General features: G+C 39.5%; 2 protein-coding genes across 5 annotated transcripts in view; one reads left to right on the forward strand and one right to left on the reverse strand.

Moving 5' to 3' along the window:
- The window catches only part of Lerp (lysosomal enzyme receptor protein), a 483866-nt gene that overhangs the window by 377125 nt on the left and 84196 nt on the right, over window positions 1-22545 (reverse strand). The window lies entirely within an intron of this gene.
- LOC135698737 (protein toll-like) overlaps window positions 1-22545 on the forward strand; it is a 183707-nt gene that overhangs the window by 122949 nt on the left and 38213 nt on the right. The window contains exon 3 of the mRNA XM_065218838.1: window positions 6239-6263. The gene's annotated coding sequence lies outside the window, so the exon portion shown is untranslated. The remainder of the gene's footprint in view (window positions 1-6238; window positions 6264-22545) is intronic.

Below are 22545 nucleotides of genomic sequence, written 5' to 3' on the forward strand. Positions count from 1 at the left end.
ATGCTAATCAAAGTATATGATTATCTCTAACCGGTGATTTTTGAAAATAGACCCACAAACCTTTTCAAGCTATTTTCGACCATCTCAAAATGTCTTCCAACCATCCAACTATCCATTTCCGAACGAGATTTCCATCTCATACGGCACCGGTAGCAGTTAGCATCGTATCCCAACACTACGCTCAGGTAAAACCACTCTCACAGGGTCATCAGCCGGGAAAACCGGAGAAATTAATTAACTAAATTGACATTTGCATCCCCCCCTCCCCAAACCACCAACTTATTCCTGCTGCCCCCCTCCCCAACGAGCACTAATATTGAATATTTACTCTTCAGGTTCGTACGCATATCGATTTGATTAAAAATGCAAATTTCATTAAAATTAAAAACAAACAAATCCTACTCGGGCAAACACAGCTGTGCGTCTGACCCCCTTCCCGGAGAGACCTCTATCGTCCATTCGGAGAAGCTTGTGCTCTATCAACACGCTCCGATGATGACGACGGTGTGATGCTGATGTGACTATGAGGACCCGTCGTCAAACATAGGACGTGATTTTTTTTTACTTTTATGCTTTAATTATGTGACAATAACTCGCCGGGCCGGAATCCCTTCAGTAGCGCCACCTCTGTGTCGAATCGACCCGACCCGATTCATGATTAAAATTAAACAAATTTTATCCAAAGTGTGCATCAATGTGTACTTTTTTTGTGTGGCTTGCTTGGCCGCTATTAATTCATGCATGATTTAAAATTCATAGAACGAGGCCCCGCGAAAACCCCTTCGAAAAGCGCCAACTGACTTTGGTTTTTTTTTGTTGTTGTTGCGTCCATCACATCCGGGGATTGTTTTTCTATACGAGTTATGTTCTACCTGGTCTTTTGATCAGGAAAAATAACGCAACCAATTTAAATGCCATTTTTCGATGCGAAAGGAGTAAAACACATATACTGCTTACCGCACATCGGGCCCCCAAAACATAAAAGCGTAAAACTGTGCCTACCGCGCTTTTTCGGTTTCTGCGGTATTGCGGACTTGCAATTTCATTCGCGCGCGCACTCCCAGCGCTCCGCCTCTCTTTTGTTTAATAAATATTTATGGCCAAGTGCTTTGTCTGTGCTTTTCTCCCGTTCCACAACAGTCCAGTGCGGGTGGAGATGGCTAGGGAATAGCGGAGCAAAAATTGTTCATAAATATGTAAAAGTAGCTACAAAATAGCATTCGTGCAGAGAGAAAGAGAGATAACTGCTGCCGCCATCTATGGCCCAGCACCGAAAGATCGCGTAATTTCGTTGTCTGCCGCACCGCAGCAACGGTTGCTCCCAAAGCAGCTCATTTCAATCAGATTTTCGGCCATTAGTCATGATTATTAATTCATTCTCGGGAAGGATCTCGCATTTTCTTCTTCTCTTTCACTGTTGGAAACGATACGAAACGTGAACGATTCCCTGAAAAGGGCCCGGCGATGGTCGGAGAGAAAATGCCCATAAATAAGCCGATTATAATATTTAAACAGGCTCCTCTCTTTTGAACTGGTGGCCATGGCTCCACTTACGCACAATTCAACCCGCCCCTCCTGGGAGAGGAAGATATTGGAGATTCTTTTTTCCTGGGAAACAAAAAGAAAAACGGAAATGCCACACCGACGATGCGGGATGACGGTGGGCAAATTAGGATCATGTTGTCTTTTTGCTGCTCTTAGCAGCCGAGATTGATACTGCCGGGGAAATGTTTTCCACTTCCTGGGAAAGCTTATTCATCAGAGACGAAAAAGCAGCAGCACTTTAATCGGTTGATATTTGGTTCAATTAGGGGCTGTCTGATGGATCATTGAGCGCGGGTCTTTGAAATTTTAAAAAAAGGTTGTGAAGAAGACAGTTTCGAGGAAATTTAATACAATTTATAGGGATCAAAGAGCATTTCCAAATCAACTGAAAAAACGGATCAGATACAAACTTCTGCGTTTTTCAATTTAATTTTGCATAATTGTCAAATTTGTGTCCAGTGTTGGGAAAATATCAAAAAACCAAATCGCAGCTCAAGGAATATCAAGCTAACGAAACTCACCAGCTGCAAATCTTACCAAACTGTGGTGAGATTGAGTTAGATGATTTTTGCCCCGAATGCATCCGAAACAGCCATCACGTAGTCGCTTCGTGTCTGCCATCGGTGAAGAGAAAAAGAAAAAGAGATAGCACCTCTCTCTTTCTAAGAAAACGAGCAGCAACGGAATCATTTTTGCGTCGATTCAACTCTCAGCTTCAACTTTACACGTTGTGATAAATATATCAAGCATGATATTTTGCTCCAATATCACGAGAGATATTGAGAGCGTATGAGAGCAGAAACATATCAATTTGCTAATGATTATGCCATCACTGTTTGTGTCTGAATTTGACCATTATGACTCCAGTCTCATTTTGCAGAAAATAATTCTCGAATAAATCTGTTAAATTTTGTCAAATTTAAAGTATTAAATTTGAGAATTTTACAAGGAGTAATCAACTCTGCACATTGTGCCGTAACACATAGTGGCACACTGCTCGGCGCGTCATGGCACACGATGACAAGTATGACACAAAAAATAATATAAAATGGCATCACTGTTTTGTGTTGACATTTTGCCAATCGTTGATTAGGTTTACTTCTTCGTTTACTTCAATGTAAGGGTGAAAGGAATTTTTTGTTAGTGCCATTGTCCAGCGAAATTGTCCCCAATCATAATAAGAGATTGTATAATTGACGAGACTCTCTTTGTCCTTATGCCTTCTGGAGGATGAACCTCTACAGAAAGTCCACACGGCTTTTGAGAGATGTCCATAGTTTCAGGGAAGCCCAAACGAATCACGCCCCGCAGAATAGGCTAGAATTAACTAGAATTAAGTATTAACTCGATGGCCATAGGATCCGGACCGAGAGTCAATTATATGGGTAAGGAGCATTGCAGCGATAATGTACGATTTCAACAACACCCCGGTGCCGAACGATCCTACCATTATTCAGATGTATCTGCAATCGCAGCTGTTTCTCCTGCATAACACCCTGGTACAATCAGTTCTACGGTTCATTATATGGACTGAACTCGGATTCGATTGACTGTGGAGGTCTCTCTACGCTCTTTCGCAACTGATCGTATCACCGATGGCAACAGTAACATTAAGAAAGATGCTGTTAACAGAATTGTGAAGGTAACCACACCGGAGGTAACAGGGCCAATCTGAATCACGGTCTTAATGAACGCAATCGGAACCGATAACAAATATGATGGAACAACAGGTAGATACAAGGAGGAGGTAATCATCAAACGACTGCAACCAGTATCGAGATTCTGGACCGACATTTGGATAAACTATGGACGAAGTAGTTTGAGTCAGACGAATTAAAGTACCTAACCACAACTGCTTACACTGGGAACACTGCTACTACTACCGCCGGTGGGCATTTTAAGTCGAGTCCTTCCTATTTTTCAGACTGTAGCATTGCCCGAGTAACATGACGATATTGCAGACAAGATTCATGTTCCACTTGCCGGTTGGGTTCTTGGTTTTGGCAAACGTCTACCAGAATGACGCACGGTAGAGAACTGTCTTCTCCTGGGATGGACAGCTTCTGCCATCAGCCACCCTTATCCTTCTCGCTTTGAGTGCCATTTCCTTGAAGCGGATGACCAGCAACCAGCTCGTTGAATGTTATCACGACTTGTTTCCGTACTTGACTTGAAAATGTAAACACACAATCTCAAAAGTCATGACTGCAGGGTTGCCAAACTCATGGGTTACTGAGACTGATAGCTTGATTGCGACACTTTGGCACGTTCAGCATAACGCTTGAACTAGCTTTAGGCACAGATAAAGCACTCGAAACAGATTTGGATGTGCAGAGTTGAATACCCCTTGGAATTTTGCGAAATTAAATTTTCTCTAACTACAGGGTGGCCAGTGAATTTTTATTTTTATCCCGGTTGTTAATATTCAGCAAATATCCAACTGAGTTTTTTTTTTAATTTCCTAGATCACAGATTCAAAAAAAAGTCATTATTATGGACCCTGGAGTCATGATTGTCAAAGCTTAAAAGGCTCAGAGCAGAAATTGAAGGGTTATAACAAACTACAAGGGACAGCCTTATGAGGTTGTACGCAATGGTGACGTAGGACTACCACCCCTATTCTGATTTTCGTGCGAAACGAAATTCCTATACAAACAATTATTTTTTTGTATGAGAATTTCGTTTCGAACGAAATGCAGAATAGGGGTGTACGTGATCTTATATATGAAATCTTATTTGTCACCTGCAGCAGGAGCTTGTGTTTTGTGTAGGAATAGAAATTTGAGGGTTCTCTCTGTTTATACTCTTTAGTATAACGCGCTTGACACAGATGGCCCACAGCGACTCACGAAGAGCTACTGATTCTGATCAATAGCCGTGCGGTTTCTTCCTCCTTTTATGGATGCTTATGTAGGCTGCAGCAGAAGCTTGTGTGCTGAACAATATTGAACTCCACGCTCGAAAAGCACTACTGATGCCGACGACCAGACACCACCACACACGGTGATTGGGCTGAATCCGATCAGCGGTTGAGGGCAGCCTTGATAGCTAGCTGCTTGCGGGGATCCTTTCGTTATGTACTGGAGAACACCACCACTCACCACACGGTGATTGAATAAACACCGTTTGGTGAGGCCGGATGGAATTCAACTTTGAAATCTGTGTTAGGGAAATCCCTTTTCGCAGGCAATCAGTGATAATTTTAATTATCATAGAAAAAGTTGCACGTTCATGCAATTTTCAATAGTGACATTTTGAAAATTGATAAAGCGTTAAAACATTTTTGATCGGTTGGTGATAAAATCATTAAAATTGGTCCAGGGGAAGCTGACTTATTACGGTTCAAAATCTTTCATAATGTTGTTACATGTTCCATTTTCGGTTTTCACAAAGTGTACCCTCATATAGAAATCACAGACGTAGTCCTACGTTAAAAACATACTGAGGAGGATTCCCACATAATTTTGGCAGGAAAGGTGCTGAACAGAATTCCACATTATTCTGATATGAAGTCCAAAGAAATTGTCAGATGAATCTGGAGGGATTTCTGATGAGAAGGAACGAAGTTCTAAATTTAATTCACAGGTAATTTAAGAAGATTTCAAAAGGAGTTGTGAAGGAAACTTCAAGATAAATTCCTACATGATTCTGAAGAGAATTGTATCGGGATTGTTGTGTTGAAAATGAGAGATGAATTTTAAGGATTTCAAGAGAATTATAATAAAATTGATTCCATAAAATGGGTGTAAATTCGAAAGAAATGTTTAAAAATGGACCAAGGGATTTTTGCAGAAAGTTTCGAGAGTATTGATTAGTTTAAAGAAAATTTTGAGAAAAATTAATAATGAATCGACATCTGAGAAAAATTCCAATCAATTACACGAGATATAAAAAAAAATCAATGAATTTTCCAAAGGCAATTTTAAGATTCTGGTTTCTTGGAGAGCTGTCTGATTAGTTTAAAAATAATTCCATTATATTTAGAGCGGAATTCCAAGGTTTTTTCCCAGGAATCCAAGGTTTTTTTTTTCCAGTTTGCCTGGTGAAAATAAAATCCCGGCTATTTCCCGGTTTTCCTGGATGAATTGCCACCCTGTAACAAGATATTGAAGGAATCATCGAGGAGGAAGGATATCGAGTTACGAAGGTATGTTTTGTAATTTTTTAAGAGGAAAATCGTCAAAGAAGCCCGTATTTCCATCGAGTTAGGAAGAGATCGAGAAGATCTTAGAAGTCAAGAGAAATTCTTAAAAGTATAACAGAACATTATTTTATTTCTAAGAACTCCACTATTATTCGCTTTTAAATAAAATAAATTTAAAAATATCCAAAGGAGACATTTTACCATTTTTTTTGATACAAATTTGTTGAATATTTTTGTACCGTGTACCTATATATTTTTCTCCAAAGGACAGATATTTTCCCACAGTTTTTTCTTCATCAAAATTTCGATTATAAGATACTTTTTCAATTTGAATTATTGTTTATAATTAGAACTACGCAAAGTTCCTTAAAATTCGGAAAACGCAACTCCTGAAAATGTGAAATCTGTCTTTAAGGATCAGGATATCATTGAAGAAGACGAACAAATTTAAAGCTCCTTACTACTAATTACTTCTTGAATTAAATCATACCTGCAATAATTTAACTTATTTCAAAAATACCTAAAATCTTTAATTCTATCTTATTCCAGATAAACAACAAAAACACGGCCAACTGTAAGTATACAACATTGACTCTATAATTCTCTAACTCCATAAGTCTGAACACCACAACTATGTACTCATCCCAAAAATCTATTAAACGTTGTCCATTTTCCGACCACACAAAAATTGGCTCAAATTAGCCTCTCATCCACGAGGAACTGCTTAGTAGGGTGCGGTTCATTTTTCGAATGCTCATGAAACCTAAAACTCCTTCCTTTTTTACTGGCTCAAAATGGCTTGGAAAGATATGCCCTCGAGCATGAAGCAAACATATTTAGATTTAGAGGTGGCGAAAATGACTTGAAGGTGAGTTTTTGGCCTCTAATAAATTACTTTTACTAAAGTCATCGTAGCTCTATCATTAGTCAATTAATTTTTTGATCTCTGATTTTGCACCAAAGAATTTACGTTTAACGTAGATTTCCTCTATTTTTTTATTAAAATAAAAAAAATATTTAAGCTGCCATAACTTTGTCATTTTTTTACCAAATTTGAATCTTTAGAAACCGTTATTGATCGTACAAAAAAAAAACTTTCAGGACAAAATATGCGCCTCTGAAACAAAATTCTGACATTGTTGTCATTTTACTGATGTTTCATTTTGCGCGATAGTGTTCATCGTCACCGAGTATGAATGAACGTTGATGATCTTGGTGGTGATCAAGGTGTAGCATAGCGGTATGTGGCAATAAAAAGGGTTCAGTGGCCTAGTGACGACTGTTTCTGCATACTGAACAAAATAAAATGGGTTCAATCCAAGGCTCATTCACACAACACAGATGCTAGCTATATTGTTTCTTAACACGATCACATGATTTAACAAATCGATTCCGTTTGAATAGTTCCATGTCATCGGGCAATGGTTTGTTGTGATGTAAGGAGCTTGGTGCCCTGGTAGCAACTGTTTTTGTTTACTGAGCAGAAGATCGTGTGTTAAATCGCAGGCTATTTTATCATATAACTATGTTTTTATTTGTAACAAAACGTAGAAGGGATAGCGGCCAGTGGTGTAGTGGTAAGCGTGATTACCTCTCACCCCAGTAGACCTGGGTTCAATCCACCTCGGCGCCGCCGGGATGTTCTGAGGCATAACAGCTCTGATCACACCTTCCTTCGGAAGGGAAGTAAAGCCGTTGGTCCCCGGTTCATGAGTTGATGGGTCGATAGGTAGGGTCCTTTATTCTTTATTTAATCTAATCAATTTGAATAGTTAGCAATCGATTTTACTGAATCCAGATCCTAACCTTGATAAGTCAAACCCTCAACCACTGTTCTATCCCAACATTGTTGTCTTTTGTGGCCAGATTCTTCTTAAACCAAAACCCCGTATGCAACACATCAAATCACATGCCAATTAGTGAGATTTTTTTTAAGTTGCAGGAACTTATTTATAGTTTCCAAAATCTGCCAGATCAGACTTAAAGATCCCTTTATTTTCCTGAAATTCTCGGAACTTCCACGAAATTTACGTAACTTCTGTAAAGATTTTTAAGCTTTTGTGAATTCTTTCGACTTCCCTGAAGTTCTCCTGACTTCTATGAACTTTCAGAAATTCCCTGGACTTCCCTGAATTCCACAGAACATCTCAAAAGTTCCCACTATTTTCCTGAGGTTAATGGAACTGTCTTGAAGTTCTTTGAGCTTCCCTGCAATTTTTCTAAAAATCTCCAAACTTTTTTGGATTTTCCTAAAATTACCAAAAACTACTAGATGTTCTCGGAACATCTCTTCAGTTGCCTCGATTTTCCTTATTTTCATGAATCTTCTCTGACGTTCCTGTTATTTTTCTGGAATTCTCTGGACTTCACTGTAGTTCCCGTAATTTTGTAGTAATTTTCTGGCGTTTTCTTAAATTCATTGGAGTGCTTTGAACTAAAATTATCAGGATTTCTCTATGGTAAATTTTCCTGAAATTCTTCATTCAAATAATTTACGTTGCTCCGAGATTGCCACTGCAGCTCTAAAAATTTTATTGAAATTCATGAATTTATAATATGTGTATGAATAGATTTTTTAACAAAATTCTTAGCTCCTCTGGAGTTATTTTGACTAGCCTACAGACCTGCAGTTCCCTTTTCTCTTTTTTTTTTTTTCATCAAGATCTTTAAACTTCCCTGAACTTCTCTGAACTTCCCTGAAGTTTGTTTTTCCTTGATTTGTTTTTCGTACTGAGTACCAATGCCCCCACACCTGAACCCTACCTATCGACCCATCAGCTTATGGACCGAGGACCAACGGCTTTACTTCCCTTCCGAAGGAAGGCGTGATCAAAGACTTTATGTCTCAGAAAATCTCGGCGGCGCCAACTGGGATTGAACACTCAGGCCCTTTGGGATGAGAGGCAATCACGCTTACCTCTTAACCACCAGTGCCGCTAGCCTGAAGTTTTTGGAACTTGCCTAATGTCCCGGTAATCATCCATGTATGGAACTTTCCTGAAGATCACGCAAACTTTCCAGTTATCGGAACATCTCTAAAATTAGTCCCGTAGTCCCTCGAAACTTCTGGCAAGTTCCTACAACTTCATAAAATTAATGTAATTGTTTTATAGTTATCTGATCTCCCAAAGTACTTCTCTACAGTTAATAGAATTACCCTTAATTCCTCTAAACTTCTTAGGACTAGTCTGAACCTAATGAACTGCCTAACTGAAACTAATGAAAGTTCTTTGAACTTTGCTGAAGACTTAGTTTTGCATTTTTCTTTTCTAAAGCATTAAAAATTGCTCTGAAGTTTATGGAACTTCCTATAAACTGATTCCGCATTCTCTCGATGTTCCACTAATTTCTTGATGCTCTCGGAACTCGGCTGAAGTTTTCGAAAATTTGTTGAGGTTCTCGGAACTATTCACTAAAAATTCCTGCAAACTACATGAAGTTAATGGAACTGCCCTGAGGTTTTGTATGCTCCCAGATGTTCTTGGAGTGTTCTCGCAATTTTCCTACCTAGAAATTAATCAAACTGCCTTAAAAATCATTCCTTTAGTTCGCTGACCTTCTGTTTAATTTCAGATTTATTACTGAAGTTTTATAAAATTCTCAACTCACCCTTATAGGTCGTTAACTACCCAAACATCAGGACTTTCTTAAGTTCTCAAAATTTTCCTGAAGTTCCGATAAACTGCCCAAACGGTCTGTAAGCTTTCTGAAGCTCATTCAACTGAGGATTTCTGTGACGTTGTCTGAACTTCCATTAAATTCTCTAGAGATTCCTGAAATTCTCAGAACTTCTTGAAAGTTTCTGTATCTTATCTGACGCTAATGAAAGCGCCTTAAATTTTTCGAAATTTCTCTGAAGTTCCTCAAACATCGCAGAAGTTTTCTGAACTTCCCTAATATTCCAGTTGTCAGTTGATGAAACTTCTCTGGAATTTTTGGAATTTACTTTCAATCCTAGTAACTTCTATTACGATCCTACAATTTTCGTAAAAATAATGGGACTGCTCTGAAGTTCTACATGCTACCCTGAAGTTTTTGGAACCTCGGATAAGTTTTCGCAATTGCATGATAATGTTCTTGAAACTGCCCTGAAATTAATGGAATTTTAATAAAGATCCCTGAAGTTCTCTAGACTTTTGTGAATTTCTTGGAACTTCTGCGATGTTTCTGAAATTTTTCTGAAGATCACTGAGCTTCCCTGGACTTCTTGAAACTTTTGGAAGGTTTCCACTATTTTCCGAAAAAAAAATAATGGAACTGTTCTAAACTTTTCGAAATTTTCCTGATATTCAATGGAACATTCTGTACTGAAGTTCTCAGAACTGCTTAAACTTTTACGTAGCTTCTTAACAGATCTCTGAAGTCCCTGATCATTTCTAGAAACTTTTAAGTTCCTGCAATTTTCCTGAAGTTATTGGAACTGCCCTTACGACACTTCCTATGTCGTTTGTCCTAGGACGTTTGCTAGTAGATAGGATAGGGCTTAGGATACGTTTGGTAACCGTTATTGGCAATTTATCAAAGTTACCTTCTTTCTACTCTGATGGAAGCAAAACATTTGTCATTTTCAGGTGGCATTTTTCATTTTTTTTTTATTATAACTAGGGTCGGTGCAATATTTGTACATCCTTCAAAGCACCGATTAAAAAGTTCAGTTGTCTACACAAAAGTGCATGTGCATGAGGCGGCCCAACAAAAATCAAATTGTTTGTACCTGACGGGCGATTGGCTTTGAATCTCGAAGGGGGTTACGGTAAGGACTTTCGTGTCTGCTATCTAACACCGCGTTAGAAAGTGTGATCAGAAGAGCTTGAATAGACACGAGTGGCACGATCTTCAGGAAGTTCATCCAGCTTCCTGGCTTCGCCGATGACATTGACATCATGGCACAGAACTTTGAGACAATGGCGGAAACGTAAATCAGACTGAAGGCTGAAGCAAGGCGGATTTGACTTGCCATCAACGCATCGAAGACGAGAGGACGAGGTTCTAGGGAAAACAATGTTAGCCTCCCACCCCGAGTTCAGATTGACAGTTAAGAAATCGAAGTGGTCGATGAGTTCGTGTATTTGGGCTCACTGGTGACCGCCGAAAATGACACCAGCAGAGAAATTCTAAGACGCATTATGATAGGGAATCGTGCCTACTTTAGACTCCGGAGGATGCTCCGGTCGAATAAAATTCGCCGCCGCACGAAGTTGAATATCTGGAAGACGCTGGTTAGACAGGTGGAGGACCAACACACTTGTTGTTTGCGAACGGAAGGTGTTGCGTACCATCTATGATGGAGTGCAGATTGATGACGGAACGTGGAGGTGGCAAATAAACACCTATTCACGGCTGCTGATTGACCTTCATCTCTTTTTCCCTTTTATTTTCTATTTTTTAAATTAATTTATTTGTACCGACTCAATGAAAAAAAGCTTTACAGAGCCAAATTATCATCAATTAATGTCTTAAATGTAGAGTTAAAGGAATTGAACTCGCGGTCGTCTCGAGGTTAGTGGAGATTTACAGTTCGATGGATGAGGTAGGGAGCAGGAGGTTTTGAAATATGATTTACGATACAAATATTTCATTATTCCTAAAACATGAACTTACTCCTATTTAACTTCAACCCATAGACTTTCATCTCGATTTTAAAATCGAGATTTAAAGCAAAACAATAACTTCACTGGTTGACACTAAACCAACAAATTGATAGCTCGCTTCCATAGAAAGTCGAACCGAGGGGCGCTATGATGGTGGTTTTTGCTAATGTGTATTTAAAATTGTTTCAACGTACTAAAATTGATGAAATTTTGGATTTCGTATCCATTTCTAATACAGATTTCGAATACGCATTTATACCTATCCTTAAAGAACCCAATTTCATGAATTCATATAAAGCTCCCTGAACTTCTTGCAGCTCCATTTAACTTATTTCAGAGTCTATATGAAGTTCCCTATATTTATGTAAAGTTCTGCGAATTGCTCGAAAGTTACGTCCACTTCTACGAAGTTTTCTTATACGATTTATTTATAGCTTACACAAACTAGAACTAAATTTTTATCAAGATTGCTGAACTTGCAAATATTTCTTATGCCTCATTCAATGTTCCCGGAAATTTGACCAAGATCTCAGAAAATCATGTTGAATTTCTATAATATTCCAATCTAAAAAACTCTATGAATTCTGAAATCTAGTCGAGCTTCTATGAAGATCCCTCAACTTCTACATAATGCCTTGCTCTTAACATAAATTTTGCGAAGTTTCTCCATTTTCTATTTAATTCGTTCAAGTTGTACAAAGATCACCAAACTACTATACATTCGGTGCCCTTCTAACTTGTAAGAATTTCGTTTATTATTGTATTCCCTGAATTTCTATGAAACATTTGAATTTCTATGCAATTCCCTAAAATATTCTATTTTTTTTTTAAGATGTCATTGAAGTTTCCCAAACTTTTACATGTTCCTCACTTTTACGAAGTTTTCCATAAAAATCGAAACTCTCCGAATTAAAGGTTGTCCACGAAAAAATCAGGACACGAAAATCTTACTGGAAATTAAAAATGCGTTTAATTTTCCACAGTTCTATGTAACAGCTATTACATTACATTGGTAAGTATTATGCTTATTGTAAGCCCATTGTTTCAGTCTTCCTTCTTACCATCGGTCATTGCTTCGAACGTCAGGTCAATTTCAGTTCCACCCTTTGTTCAGTTGACCAGTATTCCTCAATTGACCTTGGTTCCGGAATATTGGATCGGATTCATCTCCTTGGGAACCACTGTGACGCCATTTTCACTGTACCACTGTTTGGTGGAATTTGAGGAGTGGCAGCTTGCCAATCCCGGCCAGAATAGGCAATCCACCTCATGCTGCTTCAGAAAAGGTAGTAGCCTAGGTAACAATTTTGGTTTTATGAGGGTTCTGTAGATCATGATTTAGAGTTGTAAAATGCTATAAAACCACGATAAAACCTGCAATGTTACTTGGGAGTCTCTTCCTGGCACTCCTCCTGGTAAATTTGCTGGTTCATGGTCCCAGAAGTAACGACGAAAGTTTCGCTTTGCAGCCCACAACTGCATATTCCTTGCCAGACAAGGAACTTTTTGGGGAATTTCGACTTCTTTTGGATTTTGCATTCTTCCGGTCATCCGAGGTATAAAATTCCTGCCCCGGAATTTGATAGAAAACTGCCAGGAGCGGATAGACCGGGATTTTCGGTTCCGATTATGCAGGATCAAATCGCGATGTGCTTGCTCCAGTGAAGCCATGATGTAAACAAATGAACTTATCCTGACAACCAATGCCTACTGTGATTCTATACACTCTTAGCTTGATACAGTGAAATTTTGAAAAAAAAAAATACGCAAACAATGCCTTAATGGCAGCGTTTTTATCGTGTTCGTGTTATATTTGATTGCAAGCATTTCTAAGATTTAAAGAAACTCAATGAAGGTAAAGAAAAACTGCCAAAACTTGAACGAGCTTCCCCAAATTTCTGCAAAATTTCAGTAAAGTTTGATGAGGTTTTACCAAAAAATTTACATTTCTACAAAGTTAACTGAAGTTTTACGATGTTCACTGGATTTTAATGAGGTTCGCTGAGCTTTTGCCATGCCCATGATGGCTGAACTCAAATAAAATTTCTAGAAAATCCAGAACTTCCAAAAATGTTCGATTGGGCAATTTCTGAAGATTTATGAGGTTTCTTGAAGTTATATAACACTCCCTAGACTTTTAAACAGGTTCCCAACAAGGTACGAAGTCCCCTGAAACCCGTCTCTTAAGTCATAGCTTCTAGGAATTTTCATCGATTTCTAAGAAGATCACTGATCCTCTCGATCCGAAAGATGCTGAGTTCGAGCGGTTGAGACTCCTGAGTTTCAAATCATCATCTGAAACCGAAAAACAAGCGTGGAACAAATCGCGTTCGTTTCGCAATCTTTCCGCATGCTTATTGCATGGGAACCGCACTAATTCTCGCGCAAACACAAACGGAGAAAAACTCAACCCCAATACCATAAGCGGCTAATCAAATCACATTTGGGTGTGGGAAGCAGGTCTAGCCAACGCGACGTGGGTGTTCGGCCCTCCGTTTTTTTTTTTAAAGACCTTGGAACGAATGAACCGTCACGCAAGCGGATTAACTTGGTAAACTCGAAGTTCCGTTGTCGAAAGTAACACCAAAGTCACGCCCGGTAAAGGTACAACTGTAACAGAAACCCATAATCGGCAACGTTTTATTTTCGCTCTGCTGCGGAGCTACGGGCTGGCACAGTAATAGCAACAACAGTTTGTCTACAAATTCACCGCAGGTCTCTGCAGTTTTTGCCCATTTGCGCTTCCCATCCACTTCAATTACCGTTCTGTTTTACGACATGACCGCGAGAGAGTACATCTCAAGTCATTTCTTCGAGCAACAAATGGAAGCAAGAGTGGGACTCAACCGGAGATGACCCGGTTTTTCACCCGGCCAGAATCTTATCCACCCCGAAGACTTCCGACGAAGTCAGTGCGTCGTCAAGCAGATGTCATCTCCGCCGGAGAAGTTGCCTTCCGGTCAATGACAACGAACGTATGTACCTTGATTCCACCCTGGCTCAGCCGGCGGAGGACGTCATCATCATCACACCGACCGTCGTCAGGTCATTTCTAATGTAGCTCTCTGCACTACATCTATAAAGGTATGTAGTTACGAGCGAACCATTAGTTTTATGAACTGACGACGCTCTTATTTTGTTTTATACTGACATCCTTCGTTTGGATCTATGGCTTCATCAACCAGAATGGGCTGGCGGCGGGCGAAGGAAGAGGTTAATGTAATTAACCTGGTTTTTTGCGCGCGAAGCTAATTGAGAGAGCCCTTTCGCTAGGCTCGTGAGGAAATCGGACGTGGACAGGGGAAGAAAGGTAGGTCACTGACCAGTTCCTTCCCTACATGGTGTGTGACTTCAAGACTTCAAATCGCACAATGGAAAGAAGGTGCCAATGGTACAAACCTTTCTCCTCTTCTAGCTAGTTTTAATTACCCTGCAGGCGATGGAACGCCACCACGACGGGCGAGACGAGGTGCTGTTCTAATCCACAGCAAGCCCACAGGCAATGAATAATGCATGCGACGGATTCGTTCTTCATTCTGTTGCTGCTGCTGCTTGTACCTAGCGAGAAGAACTTGCATTGTACAGTTAGTTACCTCTCCGTCTGTCCTCCGCCGCATCACTAACATGGACCCCGGAGTGAGTAAGTGAACGCCGGGAAGAACAAACACCACACGGATCGGACTCTTTACGGTTTGCAACTTCTGGTTGTTGCATTTTATAGGTTCATTGCACCGAATGCAGCTACAACAGCTGCTACTGCACTTACACGTCGTCCCCGGATAAGTGGCGTTGTAGAACCAAGCTCAACAAGCAAATCTCCATTCATCCGTTTGCTCTTGTCGAATACTTTGTGTTCTACTTTGGCTTGGTTGGTGCAACACGATGATACGCATGTCGTCGTCCCGTCGAAACGGTAGGTACCTGCTTGGTTTCTGTTCTTGTAATTCTGGAGAAGAAATTAGCCTTGGCTGTGATGGGAGAACTTTTTTGAAAACATGTTTTACATTGAATAACTTTTCAGGAGCTCCGTTTTCTGATATGATTATTTCCGTTTCAATAGCTTGGAAATACACAATTATTTGCTTGGAAGATGCATCACGTTATTCTAGATGGAAGAGTTTTGCGCAAATTCAAACAACTCTACTTTGTCATACCCCAACAAATTCGGTATGCCCTGTAGAATTTATTACCCATCAACAGCTCGTATGAGCAATAAAATCGATGGCAACGAGTTGACGATTGTGGCCCATATGACAGCAAAAATTGACAAAAGCTATAAGAGCAGTTCCACGCCAAATGCGAGAAAAATAATGTTTTTTTCTGGAAAAAACGGACTACGTTTTAACAAACATAAGATATTCATAGAAGCTTAATATGTCGCTTTGGATAAGCATTAATCATCAACGTACTTCACCAGCCACTTCGAATGCAAATCAATTAGGGAAAGGAAAGGAATTGATTGGCATGATGCTCACTTGATTGGACGCCAAGAAGTCTTCCACGATTCCACGAGCGTCACAAGATGAGTTTATGAGGTTTGAAACCACGATCTTCAGCTCAATAAGCAATTTTGGTCGACACTAGGCCACTGAGCCTCTCATATAAACTAAAAATTAGTAAAAATAAAAAATAAAAAAATATAAATAAAAATGGGTAGAATAATTTAACATGGGCATGTACCCGGACTGTATAAATCGTCTATTCTTTCAGTTCTTGAGTATGGATCTTTTTGCTTCCTCTCGGCAAGAAAAAAAAAACACCTAATTAAATTGGAACGTATTCAATATCGTTGTTAACGTATTGCCCTTGGCATTCAATACACAATATGAGCATAGATGTTCTAGCCGGAGTAAAAGCCCTGCAGAACCGTTTCTGGGAGCTCTCATTAAGAATATTGATTAAATGTAGTGTCAGTAACAACCATGTGATTGAAAACTTCGAAGAAATGCTAGAATTGAGCACCCAGTCTAGATTCGTGCGAATCTATCTTAAATATATGTCATCGGATATTAGCCTTCCGTGCTATAACTTCCCTCGTGTACGCTTTACTAATTACAGTTCCGCCATTGACTATGATCTCTCCATGAAACATGCTATTCAAAGAGTTCCAGATCAACTTTGACCTATCTCAATTCTATGTATTTTTGCTGAAAAGTACCAACAAGTCAATTGCAATAGAAGATTCGCTTCGGTGTCTTCAATGTATACTCAACCGCATTCCGGAAACGTCCGTTCCGTTTATTTTGCTGAGCTGGCTGCAATCAACTTCGCATTGGGGATGATTGGGGATGCCCATAGACCATTACTACGTCTTCTCGGATATTCTCAGTTCTATTGAGGCCCTCCGGTTGACGAAACCAGAGATGCACTCATCTTACTTGCTTACTAAAACAAGGGAGCAGATGCGTGCGTTAGTCGAAAAATCATTTAGAATTACCTTTGTATGGATCACCTCACATTGCTCAATTCCAGGCAATTAGAATGCCAACTCTCTAGCAAAAGTAAGCCCGCAAGAAGGGGAAATTTATGATAGAAGAATTTCACATGATGAATTTTTCCCATTAGTAAGTCAAAGTTCTCTTGGCAACATGATTGGACAAGTAATTCTCTTGGGTGATGATTACATTCCATTATTCCAAATGTTTCTTCGAGAGCGAGAGCGTTGTTCAAAGGTCTGGATGTAAGTATGTAAGGCTTCATTCGCGTGATGTCAAGACTTATGTCCAACCACTACTCGCTAGACGCACATCTCTACAGAATAAACCTCGTCGACATTACGCCTCCAGAACACGACTGTTGGATACCCTAGTGACCCGAGGTAGACAACCCTTCCATGAAGTAAGAGATGTATTGGGATCCCTAGATCTTCCCTACATGCAGGCGATCTACGAATTCCTTTGTTTGTCTGATGTTAGAGTTTGATGTGATCATCACCTCCTTTCCAAACGATTTCCCGTCATTGTGTCCCACTCTTATTAACCTTCTGTTTCTGTGCTACTTGCCCCTGCCCAGCCAGTATTCGGTCAACCGTCCCAGAGTAGTATCTGAAGGAGGATTTGGAAACCAGTTTCCTACCTAGCTCTTTCCAATCGAAATTGTTACCCGTTAACCTCGAGCAAGTCAAGAGTAATTGTCAAACATAACTGATTTTCGGCTCCGCAAAGTGTCACATACGACTGAGCTTATAAACGAACTAGTCAAAAAAATAAGAGGTTGTATCCAAGGCACGACCGTAGATTTGACGTAGGATTATGTGATTGGTATCAATGTTCGGCGACTGTGTTAGGGAAACCACTTTTTCCCATCACGGAAACGTCTCATTTCCTGATGACAAAATTAAGCATTTTCGTGCACAAAATGCCCGGAACTTTCGGTTTATTCAATAAATTGATTGGAGGAATTTCTTGCTAAAATTTTTCCATTCGTGAGATATACCAGATACCGAGATAGTACAACTTCAATACTGTAACGCATTTGACCACAAACCTTTGGTTGCCGGGTACATTATCAAAGAGCTTTGGGGGTGATGTGGCTGGCAGCAAGGAGAGCGAACGTTCAATGAAAATTAACTCTTAAACAACAATAATTTATGGTGGTCCTGAAAAGAACCATTTTGTCGTGATGGTTGAGTAATGCTGAACTATTAGAGTATTCAACATGGATGAGGCTGGCGAGCTGTATGTTGTTTGGAACGAGGGTGACGCGCTTGGCATAGATGGCCCACAGCGACTCCCGAAGGCTACTGAATCCGATCAGTAGCGGTGCGGCTTCGTCCTCCTTCTTCGGTGAATCGAGGGCTCTTAAGGGCAGCCTTGATAGCTAGCTGCGGGGAGCCTTTCGTTGTGTACTGGAGAAAAATGTACACCACCACTCACCACACGCGGTGATTGAATAAACTTCGTTCGGTGAGACCGGATGGAATTCGATTTTGAAATCTGTGCTAGGCAAAGCGCTTTTCGCAGGCAATCGGTGATCAATTTAATTATCATAGCAACAGTTACAAATACGTGCAATTTTCGAAAGTGATCGTTTGAAAATTGATAAAGTGACAGATTCGTAGGAAAATTTCTTATCGATTGGCGTATTAAGAATTAAAATCCATCATCTCTGGATCAAAATCAGACCACTTTCATGCCGCGACCGACTTTGGTTTTTGAAATAGTACCCCCGATATTGCTTATGGGAACTGACATCCAATTGCTGAATTTGACAAATGTCCAGAAAGAACTCTTTAAAAAAAATGCCACCAAAAGGAAAGGACCGTTTTGTCGTGATGGTTGAGTTATAATGAGCTATTAGGGTGTTCAACACAGATGAGGCTGGCGAGCTGTATGTTGTGTGGTATGAGGGTGACGTGCTTGGCATTGATGGCCCACAGCTACTCACGAAGCGCTACTGAATCCGATCAGTAGCGGTGCGACTTCTTCCTTCTTCTTCGGTGAATGAACGCTCATGTGCTCTTCAGTCAAATAAATTTTAAAAGTGTAGCGATTCTGATGCATGCGTATTTCCCACAAACTTTAACACTGAAGAAGTTTTTGAAATTATGGACTTAAAAGTTATAATACTTCAAGAAATTTTCAACAATCTAGAGTAAAATTCCTTGCACAGGACCTCATTCCAAGGGAGTGCTGGAAAAAATTCTTTGAGAAAACATCAAGTGCAATCTTCTTACTAGGTACTTCTGATAGTTATGAGTAGAATTTATAAAAAAAAACCTGAATTGAATTCAAAGTACATTTAAAAGAAACTTCATAGGAATTTCTGGGGAGCTCCTGTGAACTCCTGTGAACTTCAGAGGAAAATTCCATGGGCATTCTAATGATAATGAAGTTTGTGGGAGAAAACGAATCCGGAGCGTAATACCTTGGAAATTTTTGGAGAATACTAAGGGGGTGTTGGGGATGCTAAAAGGAGGAAAGCTATTAAATCTGAGCATAACTCCAGGAGATATTCAAAGGTATTCGGAAAAGAATTCCAGCAGAGTTTGACAAACAAATTAAGCGGAGAAATCTAAGTAATTTGTAAGGAGAAATGCAAATGAACTTTTAGGAGACTTTGAATGTGAGTAGAATTCCAAGAAACGATTCAAAAGGAAATCTGAAATGAATTCAATTAAAATTCAAAGAATCCAAAGGGTTTCTTGCTGAGGAGAATTTCAAGGTAATTCCGAAGAAAATTAAAATCTGAATTTCTAGAATAATACCATGAGAGTTTCAGGAGAATACAAAGCGAATGCTGAAAAAAAACTAAAAGTCAATTATCACGATAAGCCGGAGACGAACCAGCCCAAAAATATCACGATAAAGCTCTCTTGAATATAGAATGATCTATTCTGAGGTCTTCATTACTACTTTAAAGTTCCCAGAAAAAAAATCTGTAATTAATGAAACTGCATTGCAATTCTTTTAAAGTTTGAGAAACTAGCCTGATGCTCACAATACTTCTCATCCAATTTTTAAACTATTCTGAACTTTTTCTCTAAAGTTCTCTAAACTTCTCTAGAAGTTTTGCAGTTCTCATAAAGCTTGTTGTACTGCCCTGAATTTAATTGAACTGTCCTAAAAATGTTCAAGCTTCTGCGAACTTCTGAACTGATGTGAGGACCTTAATATTTCTGAAGTTCTCTGAAAATATGGGAACTTCTTAAAATTTCCCGCAAAATTTCTGAAACTAATGGAACTGAACTCCCCATATTTTTGGAGCTTACTAAATGTCTTTGAAATGCTCCCGCATTTTGCTAATGTTCATGAAAGTTTATGAAGGTCTCGGATCTTCCCTTAAATTCCATAGACTTCTATGAAGTTTTTAAAACGTCCCTGAAGATCTCTGAACTTCTGTGAAGTTATCGAAGCTTTTCCTGAAATTTCTGGAACTATTTTAATTTTTAGCAATTTTCGTAGAATCAAAACGAAATAATTAATATAGTTCTACGATTATCACTGAAGTTCTCAAGATTTTTCTGAAGTGCATGGAACCAACCGGTGTAAACTAACGATTTAAAATTGGCTCACTACTTGACTAGCCTATTGGTCCCAAGCAAATCGATTAACGTACCCCATTCTAGTCGAAATTTTAGTACTACACTATGTTTGTTTTGATTTGCTATGAAAGTTTGACGGATAAAATGAGGGGTTCGCGGCTTTTCCTATGTTTCGAGGGGTTCATCGATTAGCTTGGGACCGAAGATAGTACTAGAGCTGAGCCAAAAAGTTGAGCACGTTTCTTCGGGACCTGCTGGTCTTAGAGTTACCTCTATGATGGAACTGCCCTTAAATTATCAATCGAATTTTCTGCTGTTATTGAAACTGCCCAAATGATTTCTGAATTTCCTTGAAATTCTCTAGACTTCCCAGTATTTTTTATAAGAATCCTCAATTTTACTTAAATTTATTGAATTACCTTGAAGTTTCCACAATTTTCCTAAAGTTTTAGAAAATTAAATAAACGCCATAGTATATTGCCTTAAGTCACTAGTTTTTTCCTGAACTTATCTGGACATCGCTGAAGTGTTCTATGCTTACCTAAAGTTCTCTAAATATTCCGGAAAATTCATAATTCCATGACGATTCTTAAGTTGTCGGGACAATCATTGAATTCTCGGGACATCCCACAATTCCACGGAACTCCTTGCAAGTCGCTTCAAATTTCCTAAACTTGCTCTGAAGTCATCTAATTGTCCTCGAAGTACTCGGAACTTCGCTGAACATCTTGAAGCTGTCTAAAAATATCTAAATTTCATAGAAGTCATCTTGAATGCTGCGGTGCCTGCTAAATGTTCTCACATTTTTTTTTTTTAATTAAAGGAACTTCGTTGATTTTCTCTAAAGAACTTAACTAAAATTTTCTCATTATTTTGAAGTTCTTGAAATTTCCATGATGTAACATCCACATTCCGGATACTCATATAACTTGTATTTCGTTCAAGAAATTCGCTCGGAGTTTTGCTAAAGTTTCAAAAAAATCCCTGAGTTTCTCGAAACTTTCTGCAATTTGCTTGAAATTATTTGAACTGCCCTTTGATTCTCTGATCTGTCGTGATGTTCTCGAAGCTTCCCTGAAGCTCTCAATTTTATTGAAGATCTCGATTTTGCTCTGAAGTAAATGGAATTCTCGCAAACACCTTTAAACTTCCCTGAAATTCACTGGACTTCTATGAAATTCCTGAAATATTTCTGAAGTTTTCGTAAATTCTCCGCAGGGAACATCTTAAGGGTTCTCGATTTTTTTTCCAGGGCATCATGGAACTATCCTGATTTTTTCTTAACTCACACTTATAGATCACTAGCTAAGTATGCCCGGCCTTGCTCGGGTCTCAATATTAGCTTGAGCTTATGCGCCAATTAAAAAAAAAAGAATTCTATATTGTACGTAGCCCCCCCTCTTATCTAAGGGGCTACCCCCTATGACCTCCACATGCCAAATTTGGTTCCATTTGCTTGATTAGCTCTCGAGTTATCAAGAAATTTATGTTTCATTTGTATGGGAGCCCCCCCCCCCTCCCCTTAAAGAAGGGGAAGACAGACAGACAGACAGACAGACAGACAGACAGACAGACAGACAGACAGACAGACAGACAGACAGACAGACAGACAGACAGACAGACAGACAGACAGACAGACAGACAGACAGACAGACAGACAGACAGACAGACAGACAGACAGACAGACAGACAGACAGACAGACAGACAGACAGACAGACAGACAGACAGACAGACAGACAGACAGACAGACAGACAGACAGACAGACAGACAGACAGACAGACAGACAGACAGACAGACAGACAGACAGACAGACAGACAGACAGACAGACAGACAGACAGACAGACAGACAGACAGACAGACAGAAAAGTTGAAAATAGTGACCGATTACAAGAAAGTGACTTTAGTGACTTGACCTTAAAAAAGAGACCAAGACACTAACAAATGACTACCAGCCTTAAAATGTAAAAAGGTCTGGTATTGAACCCACGAACATCGGCACACTAAGCCAAAACGGTCTCCATTAGGCCACCGAGCTCCTTACATCACATCACTGCGATCGATAGTCCGGCGACATAAAGCTATTCTAATGGAATAATGTCCCAGAAAGGAGTCAACTATGCTTTCGAACCCAGATTGAAACTACGCCACATTCTATCGTTAATTCCACCTTTTTCGGCACAATTCCGACCGAGGTCTATCAGTCAAGTTACCCGAATTTTAAAGGATTTCTTTGAATCTCTGCGAAATTTCTGATCTTATACGCGATCCCCTGCACTATT

The sequence above is a fragment of the Ochlerotatus camptorhynchus genome, unplaced genomic scaffold (genome assembly GCF_037179485.1).
Source record: "Ochlerotatus camptorhynchus isolate MF236.1 unplaced genomic scaffold, CSIRO-AGI_Acam_v1.1 ptg000094l, whole genome shotgun sequence".
Taxonomy (NCBI): Eukaryota; Metazoa; Arthropoda; class Insecta; order Diptera; family Culicidae; genus Ochlerotatus; species Ochlerotatus camptorhynchus.